This window comes from Cryptomeria japonica, chromosome 3 (assembly GCF_030272615.1).
Source record: "Cryptomeria japonica chromosome 3, Sugi_1.0, whole genome shotgun sequence".
NCBI lineage: Eukaryota > Viridiplantae > Streptophyta > Pinopsida > Cupressales > Cupressaceae > Cryptomeria > Cryptomeria japonica.
The window spans coordinates 471,136,987-471,144,665 of NC_081407.1; positions in this window are offsets into that span (position 1 = coordinate 471,136,987).

The following is a 7,679-nucleotide window of genomic DNA, read 5'->3' on the forward strand; positions in this document are numbered from 1 at the left end:
GCTGATCAGAATCTGGAAAAGGAGACCATGGAAGAGGCTCTTAGGGTTGTTGACACTACTACCACCTAGCACACCCCTAAAGAGGAAAAGACAACCCTTGGAAAAGTTGAACCCCCCTCTAACCCTCCCCCCAAGGGTTTGCAAGGTTTCATGGAAACTATGGAGTGGCTTATTAATAGTTACCAGAAAGTTGTGGATGAAAACAAAAAACTCTGTAACTGAATCTTAATCCTAGAAACCATCAATACTGGGGAAGGGAAGACCATGGCCAACTACATAGAGGACCTGAAAAGCACCATTGCCTAAGCCGAAGACATAAGAGATGCTTTCAACCCTAGGTTTGAAAAAATTGAGAAGGATTTGCTGGAAAGGAAAAATCTCGCTGACACTAACGACCACATTCTCTTGAAAATTGTTAGCAAAATTGGTAAAATTGAGGAGTGTCTGAAGAAAATTGTTGAATAGAGCCTAAGCATCCTGAAGATTTCAGCCAACAACACCAACACTCTCATCAACAAAATGGATGAAGAAAAGGAAATCCTGGACATTGACCTGGAAACTGAAGGAACAGGGGAAGCTCAAGGCCCCAGAACCCGTACTAGAGGCAAAAAGAAGGACAAAAAACCTAACAAGGATCTAGAAGATCTTAAAGCTGTCGGGGCCACTTATGATGAGCTGGTGATAAAGGCCGAGGACTTGTTGAACAAAATTACTGTGTAGTGCCTTCTTTGCTTTTGTGTTGTTGTTTGTTATGCTGTTCTTTTGGTTCACTGGCTTTTTGCCAGTCTTTTTGTATGCGGTACTTAAGCACTGATCTTTTTGGTGTCTTATCTTAATATCCTTTGTTAAAGGTTTCGGATCTTGAAAACCTTCTTTTTTAATTAATCAGAACAGTGATGTGTATTAGATTGTCATCAAAGTTTCTTGTTAGTGTTACTTTGTATCAACATTAACCAATTATTGTCATTTCATTATAATAAGTTTGTTTTTGATTAAGTAAAAACAAGTTTTAAAGGGACCAAAAACCCTATACAAGACAGGTTTTAGAAGGACCTGCAACCTGAACCAAAAGATAGACTTGAAAGACCACTCAAAGAAACAAAACACAAAAGAGATTTGGCCCAGACAATCAAAAGAAAGGGAACAACAATAACCCCCACCAAAAACCAATAGGCTACAAAAAACCAGCAACCCTAACCCAACCAGGAAGGATCAAGAATTTGACCTACCCTTATGGGATCGAAGGGTCATATCAAAAGAGGACTGGGACAATTTAGATTTTTTACTTTTAACAGTAATCCATCCCTCCTCAACCCTAGCAGCAGCCTTTTGCCAAGAGGATGGGTCCAGAATAGAGGACCTCCCATCATCAGGAGGAACAAAGCCAACATCCAGAGAGGCAGAGATAGCACCAGCAATCTGAGATGTGGGAGGGTCATCCATCGAAGAAGAAGATCCATCATTTTTCAAATGATCACTCAAGATGCCATCGTAGGCATCCACACATTCCTGAGGCAAGGCAACACCAGAAACAAGAGGTGTACCCCCAGTCTGAGGAACCTATGCCACCACCTGAGAGAAGCTTTTCTTTTTAACAAAATAGTGTTCAGAGGATGCACCTTTCCACCAAGAAGCAGATCTTTTTTTCTTTTTATCTGTTTCACACCCTGCAGCAACATGTCCAGTGTGGAAGCACTTTCGATATCTAAAGGGGATACCCTCAAAGTTGAGTGGTTGGACCCAAGATCCCAAGGAAGATTCAATCTCTAACTCAGCCGAAAGCCCTTTAGAGAAATCAATGTTAACCAAAATACGAGCATAAGTAGAATGATAAATTTGGTAAGATTCTTTATCAATCATTAGGAATTCGCCTAAAGCCTCCCCAACTTCCTCTAATAAGAATTTGCACTATTACTATAATTTGCATAACCTGAATCTGATTGTATTATGTATTCTTGAGATTATGTGCAGATATATATATTTATATGCTATGTCTGGCAGTATCGTTATGTTATTTTAATGTTGTTTGAATAAATAGATAAAATTTAGCTTCTTAACTTAATATGATATTAACTGTCACTGACTTGATTAAGAACATCTTAATTTATATTCAATGATGCACAAATCTGAATTTAAATATGTATATCATACTGGCTGATATATACTCTAATGCTAACTCAGGAAATTCATGCTTATACATACCTGACACTGAACTTACCCCTATCTTTATCCCTATTGGTAGACTATCATTATTCATCTTGTATTCTCTCTAAACTTGGGCATTAAGGTTGTCCTATGCATTATCACATGACTATTTTTTCTTGTTCTTAGGGTTGCCTATTGCTCTAAACATGATTAGGCTTTTTCACTATGTTGACTGTCACCTTTAATGGACTTCCATCATGAAGACTTATTACTATTGCCCTCTTTGACTATCACAAGATGACTAAAATGTTTGCATAGGTGACTAGATCTATTCATGTGAGTTATCTTCATAACATTGGTAATTATCACACTTTGATCGTAAGGATACCACCTTACCTCTTTATGTCTTGACATGATTCTTTGTTCACATAGTTATATTTTTGTCATAAAACTTTGTTGCCTCATACCATTTGGATGATAAAAAATTTCTACAAGTTCCAATGCCTTTGTCCTTGAACTGTCTTGGACAACATAACTACCAACTTGGCATTGTTCCCATATGCTTGTGGTGAATTTATTTGTTATCCTTGGACATACTTTCTATGATTTGTATTATTGATCTTTATTTTTCATTTATATTAAACTTATTTTGATTAGCTCCACTTTCTCCTAAATCTCAGCTGTCACCCTTTGATAATTTCTTTGCCAAAAAGAGATCTGAAAATCTATCATTGGATTGTCTTTTGATATTGTGACTACTTTGAGATTCATGCTTATATTCTTATGTTCCTAAGAATATCATATTCTCCATTATTGGTTTTTTATACAAACCTATATCTTTTATCATTGGCAATGGTTTGCATGCATTCATAGGAATTCAAGGCCAAGAACAAACCTCTAATCATGTGTTTTCTTCATCTCTAAAACTTTTCTTTCCACCCTTGTTGTCTATAGCACTTCAAACCCATCCATTAGGAATGAGTTTTTAATCTCTATGTTTGGCTTCTATAAAACTTCTATTTGGATTGTAACATTTACTGCTCCATCTATTTTTATCATCTTCCCATTGTTCTACTCAATGTCTTCTACCTAATGGCTGACATCTATGTGGTTTCTATGACTATTAACCCTTGGGGGTTGTCATCATATCTCTGCAAACATCTTATTTTGGCCCTCCTTATGTAATATTCACAAATTACGATCTCTCCTAAGTAATTGATAACGATTATATATTTATCAATAAACAATCTAAATTGAATGCAAATATTTTTTCCTTTTCAATGTAAGGTGTTAGATTTGGGTTGAAATCCTACCTCAATCTCTGATCTTGGTTGAAAACTCTTCTTAACTTACTCTTTGACTGCTTGTTGAATCTTTGGGACTACCCTTCATATGCATGATTCTTCACGTGGTTCAGATAATTGCCATTTTTGTGGCTTCTTTGGTGGTGTAGTAGGCATATAAGGGTTTACACGCAACTTTGTTTTAGTAGTTAAACTCATTTTCACAATGAAGGAGCCCAAACATGAAGAAAAGTTGACATGAACACAAAGATACCCTGAATACCACATTAAATGATGATGATGATGATGGATTTTAATAACGTCCACGAGGCCAAAGCAGCCCATGGGATCCACAGACAACACACACCCTGTAAAATTAGGGCATTATGACTTTAAACAACATGTAACCTCTTCTCAAGATCTTCTCTTCTTCAGTGAATTTTAATTAGAAAACTTATCATTTTTTTGTGTTTTGTTTCCTCAAAAAGCGTGTTTAAATTATTTATTTTCAAAATGTCTTCATAAATGGCACAAATGTCACTATATGTCGATCATTTCATGACAAAATGTCGCTCCGTCTCTATTGTTCCAGTGTTACAGAATAGGCACATTCTGTTATCCCATTCTTCTTTAGGAACATAAGGGATATAAATGATGGAAGGAGATACGTGGGGGGGAAAGAGGTTTAGGATGTGGGCGGTAGAAGGGGTTGGAGCTAGGATATGTTGGGGAATAAAGGGGAGTGGGAGGTATAAGGGGGTAATGAAAGGGTAAAGGGGATGTAGGTTATAATGGGAGTTATAAGGGGCAAGGAAAAAGGGTAAGGGGGTAGGGTGGTAGGTTAGGATGGGGATAGGATATGGGTATACTAGGATGGGGGTAGGTGATAAGATGGAAAGGGTAGGTTAATAGGTGTGTGGTAGAGGTAGGCTTAGGGAAATAAAGGAAGTAAGACTTATGGGATGTGGGTTAGAATAGGTGATTTTAGGGGAATCAAGGGGTAAAGGGGTAGGTATTGTGGAGGGGTGTGTGAGATATAAGGTATGAGGGGAAGGGAGATGCTAGGATAGAATAGGGGTAGGGTTAAGGTGGAAAGGAAGTTAGTGGAGGGAGGTGAGGGTGTGAGATGGAAGGGTAGGTTTAAGTTAAGATGTGAAGGAGGTTAAGGCATGGGGTATGAAAGGTGGTTAAAGGATAGAGGATATGAAGGTAGGTGAGTTAGAAGGTATGGTAAATGGAAGTGAAGAGTGTTAGGGGAGGTTGAAATGGGAGTGATTGGGTTTGGGCACCCACTGACAAGATCGACAGAAGTGGAAGGGATTATGCCTTGGCTAGGCAAAGGGAATGTTAAACCTCACTTCATTTCAAAGAGAAAGACTTGGCCAACTCTTGAGAAACTACGAATAAAAAATTAACAAAAAAGACTCAACAACAACCAACTAAGCTAAGACAACTAACCTAGAAAGCGAAAAAGTGTGTTTTAATTGGTGAAGATTGGGAATAGTGTGTTTTGGTGAAGAAACATGATGTGAGAAGTTTGATGCAGAGGCAAGGGTAGAACTCAATATTTCATATTAGGATATCAACCACATTGATTAGGCAATTCAAATAAGGTCTCTCCAATGTTTAGGATACACAAGGACAAAATTAGTCATGTAAGTATGCATGAGCATGGGAATAGATAGTTACTTTCCTTTTAGAATAACTTGTGTCTATGAATCTCTATAACTTGGGTCTATGACTAGCTTGGGTCTATGACTCTCAATGGGCATATCATCTGCTCTAAATCACCACAAATCCATTAGATATGTTTTGAGATGAAAAAGAAGAGTTAAATGGTTTTGGTTCAATTTGCATAATTTCTATGTTCAAGTAATTTAAGTTGGTATATTATACTAAAACGTGATTTCATAACTAACATTTCAACTTCTATATAACTAGTTCTATAGCCCAATTTTTTTGCTTGTGAAGAAAGACCATGTCAGACAATATCAACAAACAACAAAATAAGGAGACAATTGCTAAATTGTGGTCTAACTTGAAAAGAAAATGTGATGAAAAACATTATTGTCCCTGCAAAATTTGTAAGGGGTTAAAGACTAGAATACTTCTAATCAAAACAACTAAGAAACATTATAGGCTGCATGGTCACATTGAAGGTGGACATGATTATCATCCATTGGTAATTTTTTCATTATATTGTTTTAACAATTTATATACATAAGAAATCACTTGATGATGAGATCATGATCATGGTTTATCTATGTTTATCAATTTTATATAGGTCGAGAACCCCGGAGCACATGATATGGATCAACACAACTCGAAGAATATGGTTTTTTGAAGTGGAGGAACATGGAGGTGTGAATATGAAAGCTGAAGATAATGATCCCATGGAAGATGATGATCATGAGCCACAAAACACAATTGAAGATGATGGTACAAATACATTGATCCATGACACATTTAGTACTGGCGAAACTGATCATGATGATGAAGATGACTTTGATGTTGTTCATGATGTCCCTCTACTTGAGAAGGCATCTCAGGCCCTTTACGATGGCTCCCAAAAAACTCTTCTCTCCATTGTATTGTTGGTGAACTTGAAGGTTATGAATGGTTTATCCAAGATAACAATCTCATGTATGTTAAGGTATGTCATATATGTCATAATAAATGGTGAATCATGTTGTACCATTAATATCCTTTATATTAACAAATTATACTTTTTTGTTGTATATTAATAGGTGAGTTTTTGTTACCATCATCAAATATTCTACCTCACTCATACTGAGAATTATTTGCCATTATGAAAGATATTGGAATGGAGTATCAAGTAATAGATGCTTGTTCCAATGATCATATTATATATCATAAACAACATGAATTTCAAACTGAATGCCCTAAATATCATATCAGTAGATATCAAACAAATCAAATAACAAAAAGGGTTCCTCGCAAGGTTCTTCGCTATATTCCCATTATTCCATGTATGCAATGATTATTCAAGTGCACTAGCTTGACACAATTTATGGATTACCATGCACGCAATAGAAGTAAAGATGACATTATTAGAATGCCTACAGATGGTTCAACATTTATTGACATAGAGGAAAAGTGGCCACACTTTAAAGAAGAACCTCATAATCGCAGGCTTTCATTGGTAGCGGACGATGTCAATCCATTTGGAGAGATGAGATCTATTTACTCAGTGTGGCCTATTTTTGTTATCAACAATAACATTCCTCGATGGATGTCAATAAAAAGGGAGCACATAATGTTGGAAATGATTGTTCTAGGTATTTAATCATTTAAATATAGTCATCTATATTTAATTATAAATATTGCAATAAAATGGTCATAATAATTATGTAATGTTTTTGTTCATTCGATTAGGTAAGTACCAAGTTAAAGATATGAATGTATATATCGAGCCTCTTATCGATGAGTTGCTGGAGTTATGGAATGGTGTCACTATGTATGATGTCTCTAGATCAATAGGACAAAGACAATTTCAATTCCATGTGATGCTTATATGGACAATACACGATGCCCCAACGCTAACACATTTTTGTGGTATGTTATAGTGTTCAAGTTGCGCATGATAATTATAATTAAAAAAATTAACATATTTAATCCAATTATACATTATCTTGTAGGTCTTCAAACAAAGGGAAATTTTGCATGTCCATTTTGTGGTCCAAAGATGAAATCTCATCATTCAAAAATTTTAGGAAAGCAGGTGTTTGATGAGTATAGGCACTTTCTCCACAAAAATCATAAGTATCAAAATACTGAAAAACAACTTTTCAATGGGAAAGAGGAGAATACATCAAAGCAACGAAGAATGACACCTCACTTGTGGAAGTTGGAATATAATAGAATTAATCATCAAGGTAATGTCATTCCATCTAATGGTTTATGTCATAAAACATATTTTCTATTCTGTTTTGTTTACTGATGATGTGATTGATGATCGTGAAGGTCATCAAGGCATAAACGACCACCTTCCTAAGGGACTAAAAAAGTTATCCCCGACAATTTAGTAGGTTTCCCTACTATGAGCAGTTACAAATTATGCATTTGCTTGATACTATGCATATTGGAAAGAATATACCAGAGACATTATGGAAAATATTGGATGGAAGGCGTGACAAAGAAAAAATTGTCAAAATTTGTAGTGACATTTAGGATTCCAATCATGCAATGAAAAATGTCATTCAATCAAATAGCCATGGAGACCAGATTAAT